Below are 12,538 nucleotides of genomic sequence, written 5' to 3'. Positions count from 1 at the left end.
TATATAAGTTTACTTCAGTTTTATAAATTTAGTAAACACCCAATCATATTTAAACATATTCAAATATTCAAAGTCGTTATCGCAAATTACAAACAGCATTGATTTCATCACCTGTGCGTTTTCAAGGACGGAGATACTAGTGACAGATGTAAAGAGTTTTTCCAGTGCAATTTTGTGTTAAAAAAACAACTTCGTTTTTATAAAGTTTATTAAATTATTTACATTAATTGGTTTCTGTTAACGGGGTCATGACATAACAAGTGTAAAACTGCAATTTGAAGGTTTTTATGATCCAAAATGATACATCTAAATAATTTTGTGATTAAAAGACACTTTGTATGCACCTGTTATAGCAACGTACACTTAAGAAAGTGTTAGATGATGGAGTATCGTAGGCATGCATTTGGATGTGGTAATACCAATGTCTGAAAACTAAGACAGATGCTTCTTCGCCCAAAAATATTTATACACTCTTGATAACTCAAAAATATGAATTATTATAGACCAGTTTCACGCATACACAGCTACTACACAGCTACTGTAGTACAAGCAATCTTGATGTACATTTAGTAAGATGCATATAAACTGTAAACCGATTAAGATGCACATCTATAAAATGTAAAGATAAAATAGAGAATGGAAACATGAAAGGAAACATGGAATGTGTCAAAGAGACAACAACCCGACCAAGGAGAAGAAAACAGCCCAAAGCCACCAATGGGTCTTCAACGCAGCGAAAAATTCCGCACCTGAAGGCGGGCTTTAGCCGGCCCATAAACAATACGGGTATACTAGTTCAGCGAAATGTGACACCACACAAAACTCCCGGGCGAAACATACAAATGAACCATTCTTTTTTAAAACACACAAGACTTACAAAGGCTAGATGTTCATAACTTGTGGCAGGCGCAAAACTGCGGCAGGGTAAAAATCGTTTTGTGAGATCTCAACCCTCCCCCTATTCCTATAGCCAATGATGTATATTTTGTATCTGTCTTGTTCACTCATTCTCTGTCTCTTCTATACTCACTGACTCACTCGTTCATTCACTCTCTCTCGTTCACTCACCAGTCAGTCACTCTTTCTCATTCACCCACTCACTGTTTCTTCCGCTCACTCACTGTCTCGTTCACACAATCTCTCTCGTTCACCGTGTTACTCTCTCGTTCAATCACTCACTCTCTTCCAGCCACTCACTCATTCGTTCTCGTTCACTCACTCACTTTCTCGTTCACTCACCCTGTCTCGTTTATTCACACTCTCTTTCTCTCAATCTTTCATTTCGTTCACCAACTAACTGTTCATTCCACTCGATCACTGTCTCGTTTACTCACTCACTCGCATTCATTCAGTTTCTCTCGTTCAACCACTTACTCTCTCTTTCCCTCTTCAACTTACTCTCTCTCTCTATGACTCTCTTCCACTCGCGTTCACCCACTCTCTCACTCAGTCACTCCAGTCTCGTTCACTCACTCATTCGCATTTAGTCCCTCACTCACGTTCACTCACTCTCTTATTTGATCACTCGCTGTCTCGATCACTCATTCCCTCTTCCAGTCACTCTCGTTCACTCACTTGTTCACTCAGTCCGTCCGTTCCACTCACTCTCTCGTTCAGTCAGTGACAATAGTTATGTCATTGTCCCTCTATCGTTCACTCACTTCCACACATAATCTGTCGATTACTCACCCACTGTCTCTTTAAAACTCACTCTAGTTCACTCAGTCGCACTCAAAGACTCGCTCTCATATTGTCATCTGTTCACTCATTCAATATCTTTTTCGTTCACTTACTCATTCCTCTTTATCACCTCTCCCAGTGAATCCTTAACATAGATATTCATAGTGGCTACGGCATTAAAGGAGTTTTACCCCTGTAATGCCACAGTCTATCGGGGAGATCACCAGCATGTCTACTGCCATTGTCTAGTAAAGATTAGATATGTGTACGACGTGTAATAGACTATACAAGTAGACGCTTTATTTCAATATAAAGTAGATATATTTCGAGGTATTATAACATTTTATAATTGGCAATTTTATTTGAAATTTGTTTCCATTGGCACCTTTGCTTGTTGAATATCCAATTACTTTTCTAGTTCAATTAGCTTTACATTTTTTCTTATTTTGTCTCCTTCAAAAATATCTATCGCGATGAAATAAGGGTGCTAACTGTGAAGTCTTTATACTTCATTGTAATTCAACAACATAACAATACATGGTTAAGATAGTTTAACCAGTTCATGTGTAATCAGCTGAAGCGTTAGAATATAAACATAACCTTTAGGAGGCAATATTAAACGGAAAAGACTTCTGTTTGGACCTCCCTTAAAACAGGGTAAATTCATTTTTTTTCTTATATATATCTTGTTTTAAATCACTACAATTATTGAACAGCATCGCAATCTGCAAAAAGTACCAGTAACTGACTCGCTTAAAAGAAAGCAACAAAAACAACAAACAAAACAATAAAAAACATAAACCAACACCATGTATAGCCCTTCTCATTTCTGTCACAAATTGGAATAATTCTGATATTCATTTCCCTCATCTCAGAACACAGCATCAGACACCCACCATCAGCTTCTTTAGTATAGGCAATATTGATGTTTTAAAAGATGCATATTTAGTAACAAATGTACATCAGTTGAGATGTATATAAACTGTACATTTGTTGAGAGGCATATATAACTGTGCATGTGTTAAGAGGCATATATATAAACTGTACATTTGTTAAGAGGCATATATAAACTGTACATTTGTTGAGAGGCATATAAACTGTACATTTGTTAAAAGGCATATAAACTGTACATTTGTTAAGAGGCATATAAACTGTACATTTGTTGATATGCATATGAACTGTATATTTGTTGAGATGCGTATAAACTGTACTTTTGTTGAAAAACATGTAAACTGACTGTGCATCTGTTTTAAAAGATGTATCTAATATGTATACATCTTTAAAGATGCATATAAACTCTTTACAGATATGCAGTTCATATACAATTTTACAGATGTACAGTTATATCCTGCAATCAGCCAACTATTGTACAAATATCAGGTACACAAAATTTGTTTTGCTTTGTCTCCTGTTATCCGCTTCCATGTTGAGCAAACGGTAATGAAGATATTTCTTTCTGGGTAACAGTTCATTTTTGAGTCCTCTTCGCGTTCCGTGTTTAAACTATGTCGGTTTTGAAAATCAGAGACAATGATTTGGATTTAAACAACTAAAGCTCATGTGCCGCGTGTAAATTGCAGGATAAAAACATTTAATGCACGTGGTCGGAAAATATCAAATTTATTTGTACGAGCCTTAGAAACAGGACGAAAAGCGAGGCTCGTATTTCAACGCAATTATGCATCTCAACAGATGTACATTTAATATACAGCTGCGCAGATGTACAGTTTATATGCATCTATACCGGTATACAATTTGTATGCATCTTATGCCAAGATTGCTTGTACTAAAGTAGCTGTGTATAAATTATACATGCGTGTTTCTTCTTCTTACTATTTTTTACAGTTCCTATGGTATCTTCTCTCCTTTGTTTACGTCTATCGTTACTTCTTCCTCATTAAGGGGTTAGTTTGATTTGTTAATACGGGATAACCAATAGACCATTTTCGAGTAATGTCCTACACTGGAAAAGTTTGTCAATTGTGCGCGCCTTTAAGACGTCATTTACCAAATAGAGAGGACCGCCTGTATCCCTGTCATGCCAAGAAATTGCCTCCGTTGAAATTTTGCAAATATATGCCATAGAGCAAATTACACGGATGATTAATATTAACCATTTGGTATATGGCTGTGTTCTAAGCGACACGTACTTGCAGGTCATACATTAATTTGTTGAATGAAATCAAATATTTAACTACTAATGGTTGCCGTAGGAGGTCTACCGGAGTTTTGAGCGAGGATTTCTTGGCATGTAACAGATAGAAAAATCAGGGTTAAAATTCATAGAACAGACAAGGTGCAGTGGCAAATATTTCATGGATATTTTGGACACAGAGAGGGTAATCCCGGCACCCTTTGCCAAAAAAAAACCTAATTTTTCTTCTAGGTGCCTCAGGACTTTTAGTTTTGAATTGTAGTTTCACTCTCCATATTCGGTATTTATTCTAATGTAAGCTCATTTTTACCACGTGGTAAAAATTACGTGATGCAGGAATATATTATCTTGGAGTTGGGCTATTTCTTTCTTTTCGGGTGGGGACTTCAAATAGACATGTATAACGGCACTGTATATTGTATTTTTAAATTAAGAGAGTTACCGGTCCTGTACATGAATAGATCGGTAAGAAAGCAAGGTTTTAATTTTAATTAGATTGGAAAGCTTAATTCGAGATTTGAAAATGGAAAGTGCTAAAAAAGGGGGTAGGTTGTTCCACGGGGAATATTTTTATCTTATTAACTCTACATTTGAAAGGTTTAATTTTTGGTTTATTAAATTAAAAGAGAAAACAAAAAATGTTAGACAAATTGTGAATGTCTTTTTTCCTTTCTCCCATGCATAGAAATTGCTTCCGTTGAAATTTTGCAAATATCCCATAGAGCAAATTACACGGATGATTAATATTAACCATTTGGTATATGGCTGTGTTCTAAGCGACACGTACTTGCAGGTCATAAATTAATTTGTTGAATGAATTCAAATCTTTAACTACTAATGGTTGCCGTAGGAGGTCTACCGGAGTATTGAGCGAGGATTTCTTGGCATGACTACTAAAGTTCATCAAGCGTCTTCGTGATCGTCATTATGCATGATAAGATAGAAATAATTGTTGTTCCGTAGGTACTTAATCACAATTCCCTGATGACAGCAGCGCTAATAATCAATTATTAGATTTTAATTTGCCGAATAATTCGTGCAATAAAGCATCATATTTTTCAACCGCTCGCTCAACATGGAGAGGAAGTGACGATGTCCCTAAACGCACGAATGATGTTCACTAAAACCAAAATTTTTGACGGAAATGCAACGAACTCGAAAGTGGTCTAATATCCTCGATCCATAAAGTTTCCTCTTTGACGACTAGTATTTTTTCTGTCAGGTGTATCAATATTCGATTTAACCGTTCGTGTGTCTGAAGTTTTACTAAGGTAGAAAAAATGAAGATAATGAAAAGAAAAAAAAATCAAAGAAAAGAAAAGGAAAAGTCCAAGGATATTAGAAATTGAAAATTGAATATAAAAAAATGCACAGAATATATTTTTTTAACTTTTTAGTACACATTTCAAATGCTTAAATTTTAAAATTCATTCATTTATCTACAAAAACACCGGACACTTATTACATATTTACATATTTACACCTTGAAATACACTTCTATTATATATCATGACTGTGTTATATATATATTGTTCATATGGTGCGTGAAATTAATTTCGCTATCTATTCATTTTTTTCATTTTTGTCTTGTTTTTTTAGTCTATCAATGTTGGTGCTTCGAGACTTTCTGTTATTTGTCTAATACTGATAAAATAATAATCATCAGAAAATTATGTAAAGTATTAAAATTGGAACTGAATGACTGAGTAAATGAAAACTAATCAATTTTGAACTCCCAAATTAAATTATTGTAGAAAGATAGACTAATAGTTTATTTAGCAGCTATTTTGTTTTATTTGCATATTTATAGCAAGGTTGCATCGTCAACAAAAATGTATTCCCCAATGTGGTACCATGTATCACAATATATTAAAGTACCAAATGTAAGATATATATAGCCATCCCTATCAAATCATCTAATCAATGAGCTATTATACCGTATTTCACTATAGTTTATTTTGATCAAATCTGTAATTACAACAGATGGTACATAATCAAACATCTCAACATACTTGTACAACTAATTCAAATCTTCGGGTAGTGGCAGACAAAAAGATTGTTTTATTACAAATGAATATCACATTTTAGTAAAAGAAAATCCTTTAAACTGTTACAGTTGTTAGATTATGCAAACGTGCTTATGTCGTAATAAAATAGTATTCAGAACGTCAATGCAGATACTGTTCTGCATTGGATGTTATCAGAATTCATTTTAGTGCACGTACTCCTCAGGTCAACGACCGAGCAGCGAAGCTTTGCGAAAACTTGAATATGACTCAGAAATAACAACAATAGAAAGATTCTTGAATATTTCAAAACTTAAACTGACTTTCACGCAAGTACATCAAAAATGTAAAAAGAAAAATATGGATTTTACCAATAATGAAAAAACGTTAAAAAGAACCATAATTATATACCGTCATTGGGGAATGACAATAACTAATAAGACAGGAGAAAAATCAAGAAACACACAATATTCACCGATATAATTATAATGCTCGTGTATGTACGGGAACTCTATCAGATAGAACTATATTAAATCATTATTAAATTGCTGACATTTTTTCAGAAAGTTCTCCGCCGGGTGCATGTAGATACGACCGCAGAGGTCGAACCCTGAACAGTTGGGGCAAGTATGGGCACTACATTCAAGCTTGATACAGCTCTGAATTTGGATTATGAATAAAATATTTGACACAGCATAGGTTTCTGTCACAGAATGAATGTGATCAACGAACTGAAAAATTTGAAATTGGATTTTACCTATAATGGTCCAATATCCAAAATCTAAATACAGGATTAGAATCAGCATATCCAAGTACACCAAGAATTTAATTTATCTATTTATTAATGGATAATATTAGTTAAATTTTAAAGGGAGTCACATCATAAAATATATATATATATATATATATATATAGATAAGTCTAAATTGAAAACAACGTTCAAACCTATGATTGCGTTGGTTAAAAACCGCAACTTTTATACGTGTGCATGCAAAACAAAATTGGTAGAGAGGTCTAAATACAGCACAAACAACATATATATACATATATAGCATTCTGAAAATTAATCTACAGAATAACGAACAAACCTACCACAAAGTTCTTCCAAACATTTACAAAAAAAAATAAAAAAAAAAAACAAAAAAATATTATTCAACATTAATATAAAGTCCTCAAAAATCTATTAAACTTACCTCAAACTATTTTTCAAAGTATCTAATAATGAACAGTCACTGTAAATTTCAAACTATATTTATACATAATTTCTAAAATTAGAACATGATGCTATATCTATTTTTAACTATGAATCTACTAACAATTTTGACCCTTTGGACCTCAATGTGGACCTATTTGATAATGGGACCAAAAATGCAAAATCTAAATACACAGTTAAATTCAGCATATCAAAGACCCCCATATATTCATAAACAAAGTTTAATTTTGGACCCCGATTTGGACCAACTTGAAAACTTGGCCAAAAATAAAAAATCTAAATACATGTTTAGATTCAGCATATCGAAAAACACCTTGAATTCAATGTTTATTAAATTCAAACTAAGTTTCATTTTGGACCCTTTGGACCTTAATGTGAACCAATTTGAAAACCGGGCCCAAAATCAAAAATCTTGTTTACACGGTTAGATTCAGTATATCAAAGAACCCCAAGAAATCAATTTTTGTTGATAGCAAACAAAGTTTAATTTTGGACCTCAATGTAGATCAGTTTAAAAACGGGGTCCAAAATCCAAAATCTAAATACATGGTTAGATTAAGCATATCAAAGAACCCCAAGAATTCAAGACTTTGAAGTAAACGCCATATAAATTGTTCAAGAAATAAGCAATTTATACAAAGTATTAAAAAAGTATTGTTTTTGGCCCCTTTTTTTCCCAAACGATTAGGGCCATAACCGCAAAAATCATTCCCAACCTTCCTTTTTTGGTATGGAACCTTGTTGTACAATTTCATAGAGATCCATTGTCAAGGTACTCAAGCTATTGTCCGAAACATGAAAATCCTAGTTTTTTTTTCTCCTTTCTGGCCCCAAATTCCTAATCAGTTAGGACAATAACCCCCAAAGTCAATCCCAACCTTCCTGTTGTGGTATGGAACATTGTCGTACAATTTCATAGAGATCCATGCACTGATACTCAAGTTATTGTCCGGAAACCAAAATGTCTTCGGACGACGACGACGACGCAGACGACGTGATAACATTATACGAACGCAAAAATTTTGCGGTCGTATAATAAAATATAAAATAATAGTATAAAATGAAAACTTTCTTATGGTCAAGTGAAATCGATCCTATAACAGTGGTTGTACTACTGTATACAATAGGGTCGCTGAAGATGTCGTACAAAAGCGGTCATTGTGATCTTAAAATTCGACTTAAACATTGAAATGTCATGTTAAGCGTTTAAGTTATTTTTCACATGATGTTCATAGATAACAATTGCAGAATTAATTGTTCACTAACTTTTTATGGAAATTTTTGGTCGGGTCCGAATATATATGTTTCCAAATTTTACAAGACAATATTTTTTTTTTCAATTTGTGTCTAATTTTATACGTATTTCATTACTTTCTAGTTAGGTCAAAATATAAATGTTCATCTTTTTTGGACCAGAATATTTTCAAAATCTGCCATTCTCCATCCCCTCAGAATCAAATGGCCACTCCTCTACTTATTCTAAGATTGGTTCAGATCAAAACGGCCGTTTTAATACAAACTCTTTATGATATAATTGTTCGTTATGGTTTTTTTTTTTATTGACAAACATTATTAATATTCTAGGAATATATTGACCAATTTGATTAGAGTAAGTCACATTGTTGAAGTCATACATGTTTTCGAATCTTTTAAGATTGTACATATAATATGCATCCATTATCAATCATATATCCTTTGTAAAATAGGTAACAAATGTATGGTATCGCATATAAAGTGCACAAACATAACTAAAGCTTGGCAGTATCCTTCAAATGTTTGCCAATTAGTATTTTTTCCATTTTGTTACATTTATGAATGAGAAAATATTTACAGCTTTGAAGTTCAAATTGACTCATTCTATGCATTTTCCTTCAATAGTACATGTATTAATCATTCCTAGATAACTCCTGATAATTTTACCTACACTATTACCAATATATCTTAGTTATGATCTACGTTTCTAACCTACAATGATATATGAGGGTGTGGATGGGTGTTTACAGAATAGAGAATAATGGGCAAAAATTATGCAGAATAAAGAAAAATGGACCAAAAAATAAAGAATAGAGAAAAATGAAGTGCTAAGATATGAAGATTTAGAGAATAATGGGCAAGTATAAAGAATGGAGAAAAATGGCCTAAACAATTAAAGAATACAGAAATGAAAGACCCCCATTCAGACCCTCCTATATCAATGACACTAAGACTGATCATCATTTCATTGTAATGTATGTATACATCTTAAGGATTTCTTCAGATGTTTGCAGAAGAACTTAATCATTTAACTTTGGGATAGGCTATCTTCATTTTATGACCATAAGCCCTATGCGGAAGTCTTATACATTGTCCGTGCGTCAATACTTTTGGTCGGCCGCCTCACAAACCGTGTTTTTTCTTACAATACCACTCTGTTTTAATTTGTGTAATTTTGATGATTGTGTAAGTTGCGTCTCGAATAAAGTTTGGAACTTCAGTCGAACGTCAAGGTCAAGGTCAAGGTCGATTACTCAGTTTACAAATCGTTTTCTCCTAAATCTGGAAACCGCTTGGGGTTTGATAATGGTACTTTATAAAAAAAAATGTTTGGTTTGATTGTTAATTTGGCAAATTTTGAAGTTTATTGTTATAATAAATTACGAATATTTAAATTAGTTTAAATGGACTAAAGAACAGGAATGAGAACAACTACAGATCATCATACGACCTTAAACAATGAGTAAAAGCAATACCGTATTGAAAGCTATAAAAAGCCATAGAATAATGTGAAATTATATTTCCAATCGGCTGTGGGTAGACGAAATAATTACTGTTGACATAATTAGGGAGGCCCGCTACTAATGATTCCGACAACAAAGGTATGCGTATTATACACCATTGTGTAGATAAATCAATTTAGATTTACCTTATAACTAGTTATAGTAGGGTTGACAACCGAGAAATCGAAATAAAACGGAAGTTTGCGACCGGGTGACATTTTTCAAAAATGCGAGTTAAGTACCTTGTGTTATATTAAAGTGTATAGGAAAAATATTTCAGAGACAAATGCTGTGCATGAGATACTGAAAAAAACCTTGAAAAAAACAAAAACAATCAACGAAGAAGTCGAATCTTGCAACGATGTTATTGTGAGAAAGACAAAGGTCAACAAAGGTCATTTGGCTAACCCTTAGTACCAATGGGCTACCTTCGTTAACATAATCAACTGTTAAACATATGTTTTTTACGCTGCTATATGAGAAAAAAGATGTAATCATGCAAGTGGTCACGAGATGTGCAAGAGAGTGTTCTTACTTCAAACTATCAAGTTCACGTGTTAATTGTGAGAGGTATCTGAGTTTCTGATTCTCAAAATGATAAGTTTATGAATTTTTGAATAACTGCAGTCAAGTTATTTGAAAAGATATTAGTTATAATAATAAATAATGCACCAGAAATTTATCGTGATTTCGTAGATAATTGAATGCAATTTGACGCAATTCTTAATAACAATAAAACAGCTAATTTTCAATCAATTTCTGGTTATTGTGGTATGATTGCATAATAAACACGAAAATAGCTGCATTATAAAACTATATTCAGCCTCAATGTTATATCTTAGTAATACTGTTGTACAACGATGATATCAGCTTTATTTTCTCTAAAACGATTGCCCGTAATGATGCAAATTTTATGCAATGCTCTTCAAACAACTGTCCATAAAAATACAACTTACCCTGAAACTAACAGGACAATATTCCACAGTCTTACTTCAGCATGGTCTAACTCCAAAAACAACAACTTCAAGACTCAATTTTTTTCTCATAGATCGTATCTCCCACACACAGCAGCAGATGTCGTAACTCAATCTCTGACGAACAAGTCGCAGTCTTGGTGTGACCTCGGGATCAGAAAGAATTGTCTTATCTTATCCTCACCGCAACTTCCTGTCAATGATCTGAAAATATTTCTTAAAAAACAGATACTTCATTAAATCTTGTCTGTTACTTCAGGTCGATCTTATCAAGATTAAGAATCAGCTCTTGTACGTCATCGATACTTTGGAAATTTTATTGCCAGAATGTCTTGAATTTACTGCTTCAATCCTTTGATATACTAGAAAGATTCATATATTTCATATAATGTAGAACTTATTTATAATGTTCTGCGATTGGTTGTAAAATTGCTGATCTAAGGTATTTTGTTTGTTTGTTTGTTCTATGTTTCTAATTTCTAACTTATAATGATTGCGGTTTTTTTTTTTTTTTTTTTTTTTTTTTTTTTTGGGAGGGGTAGTTTTCTGTTTTTGGTTATTGGATTGTCTTTTGTTGTCTCATTTTGGGATTTTAAGGTTGAACTGCTTACCATTCCGGGGCGCATGAATTCACCAAAGCTGGATTCTTTTTGTATGTTTTTGTTGCTTGGTTTTTTTTCTATTTCAAAAACTAACACACAAACCTTTATCGATTAAATGCCGTTTTCGTTTTTAGACTGATCGCAAATAGCAATGAGTAAAATTAATAATAAATTATTCATTTATCCAAAACTCGGATAGTGATGTGACAAAAATAGTTGACCACTTTTGACTCTTGAAAGTATGAAAAAATAAAAAGGGCGGCCAATTTACATGATTTAGCGTTTGTTGGTATCGACTAAGGACTAGAGATAAAGTAAAATTCAGTTTTTGTTGAATTATATTCCATGAATGCATCGAAGCGAAACTGATATATTAGTTATTATATTTACAGTACAATTTAGGAGTTAGTGATTTACAATGTAGGGGCGTGGAAATATTTGAGTATTTTATTCATATATATATGTACCAGATCAAGATCGAAAACAAAAAAAAATCAGCAATTAAGCACTACAAATTCTCACAAAATGTTCCCGTGTCTCGGTTAACACAACAAAAACGATTTTGTTCTACAGGTTTTACATTCGAAAGAAATTGTCATTTCTTTATTTTTTTCGAAACCTATTTTTATGATATTCAAATAATGCACTGAATGATGAGTGTTTTTTCTTCTATAGGATAAGATAACTGGACTATACATGCGCTTCTCCAACGTGTGACCTTTAACTGGTGGGTTCATAACGCAATATTGCAGTTTTTATAAATAACTTATCATTTTTGCTTTTCTACTGAAAAAGTTCAAACATATAAAAATTAATTCCCATAACAAAAAAGTCAAATTTATTGATTGAAAAACTAACTTTGTGAACCAATCAGCAAACTCGGAAAAAGTTGAAGTGAATGAACAATTTATATTCAGTACGTTCGATCCTTGAAACAATAGTACGCAGCTACGAGTGTATTTAGTTTCCCCCATAAATTTTGACTTTATCTACTATTATAAAAGACGAAAATGCATATTTCTAGTAAATCTCAAAAAAAAAAAAAAAAGTACCAGTTTTGCTGCACTAGATGCGCTTTTCGAAGAACGCTTAAATTTCTAGTGAGGTTCGTGTTGCGAACTGTAGTTTTGTCTGTACTGGTGCTTTTCTTTT

General features: G+C 33.0%; 1 protein-coding gene across 1 annotated transcript in view; it reads right to left on the bottom strand.

Moving 5' to 3' along the window:
* The window catches only part of LOC127724176 (uncharacterized), a 31,029-nt gene extending 19,505 nt beyond the window's left edge, over window positions 1-11,524 (bottom strand). Inside the window, exon 1 of the mRNA XM_052231066.1 lies at window positions 10,767-11,524. The gene's annotated coding sequence lies outside the window, so the exon portion shown is untranslated. The remainder of the gene's footprint in view (window positions 1-10,766) is intronic.
* Window positions 11,525-12,538: the final 1,014 nt, after the last annotated feature.

The sequence above is a fragment of the Mytilus californianus genome, unplaced genomic scaffold (genome assembly GCF_021869535.1).
Source record: "Mytilus californianus isolate M0D057914Y unplaced genomic scaffold, xbMytCali1.0.p SCAF_14, whole genome shotgun sequence".
In the NCBI taxonomy this organism is placed as follows: Eukaryota; Metazoa; Mollusca; class Bivalvia; order Mytilida; family Mytilidae; genus Mytilus; species Mytilus californianus.
This window is presented reverse-complemented; position numbering and strand designations above follow the sequence as displayed.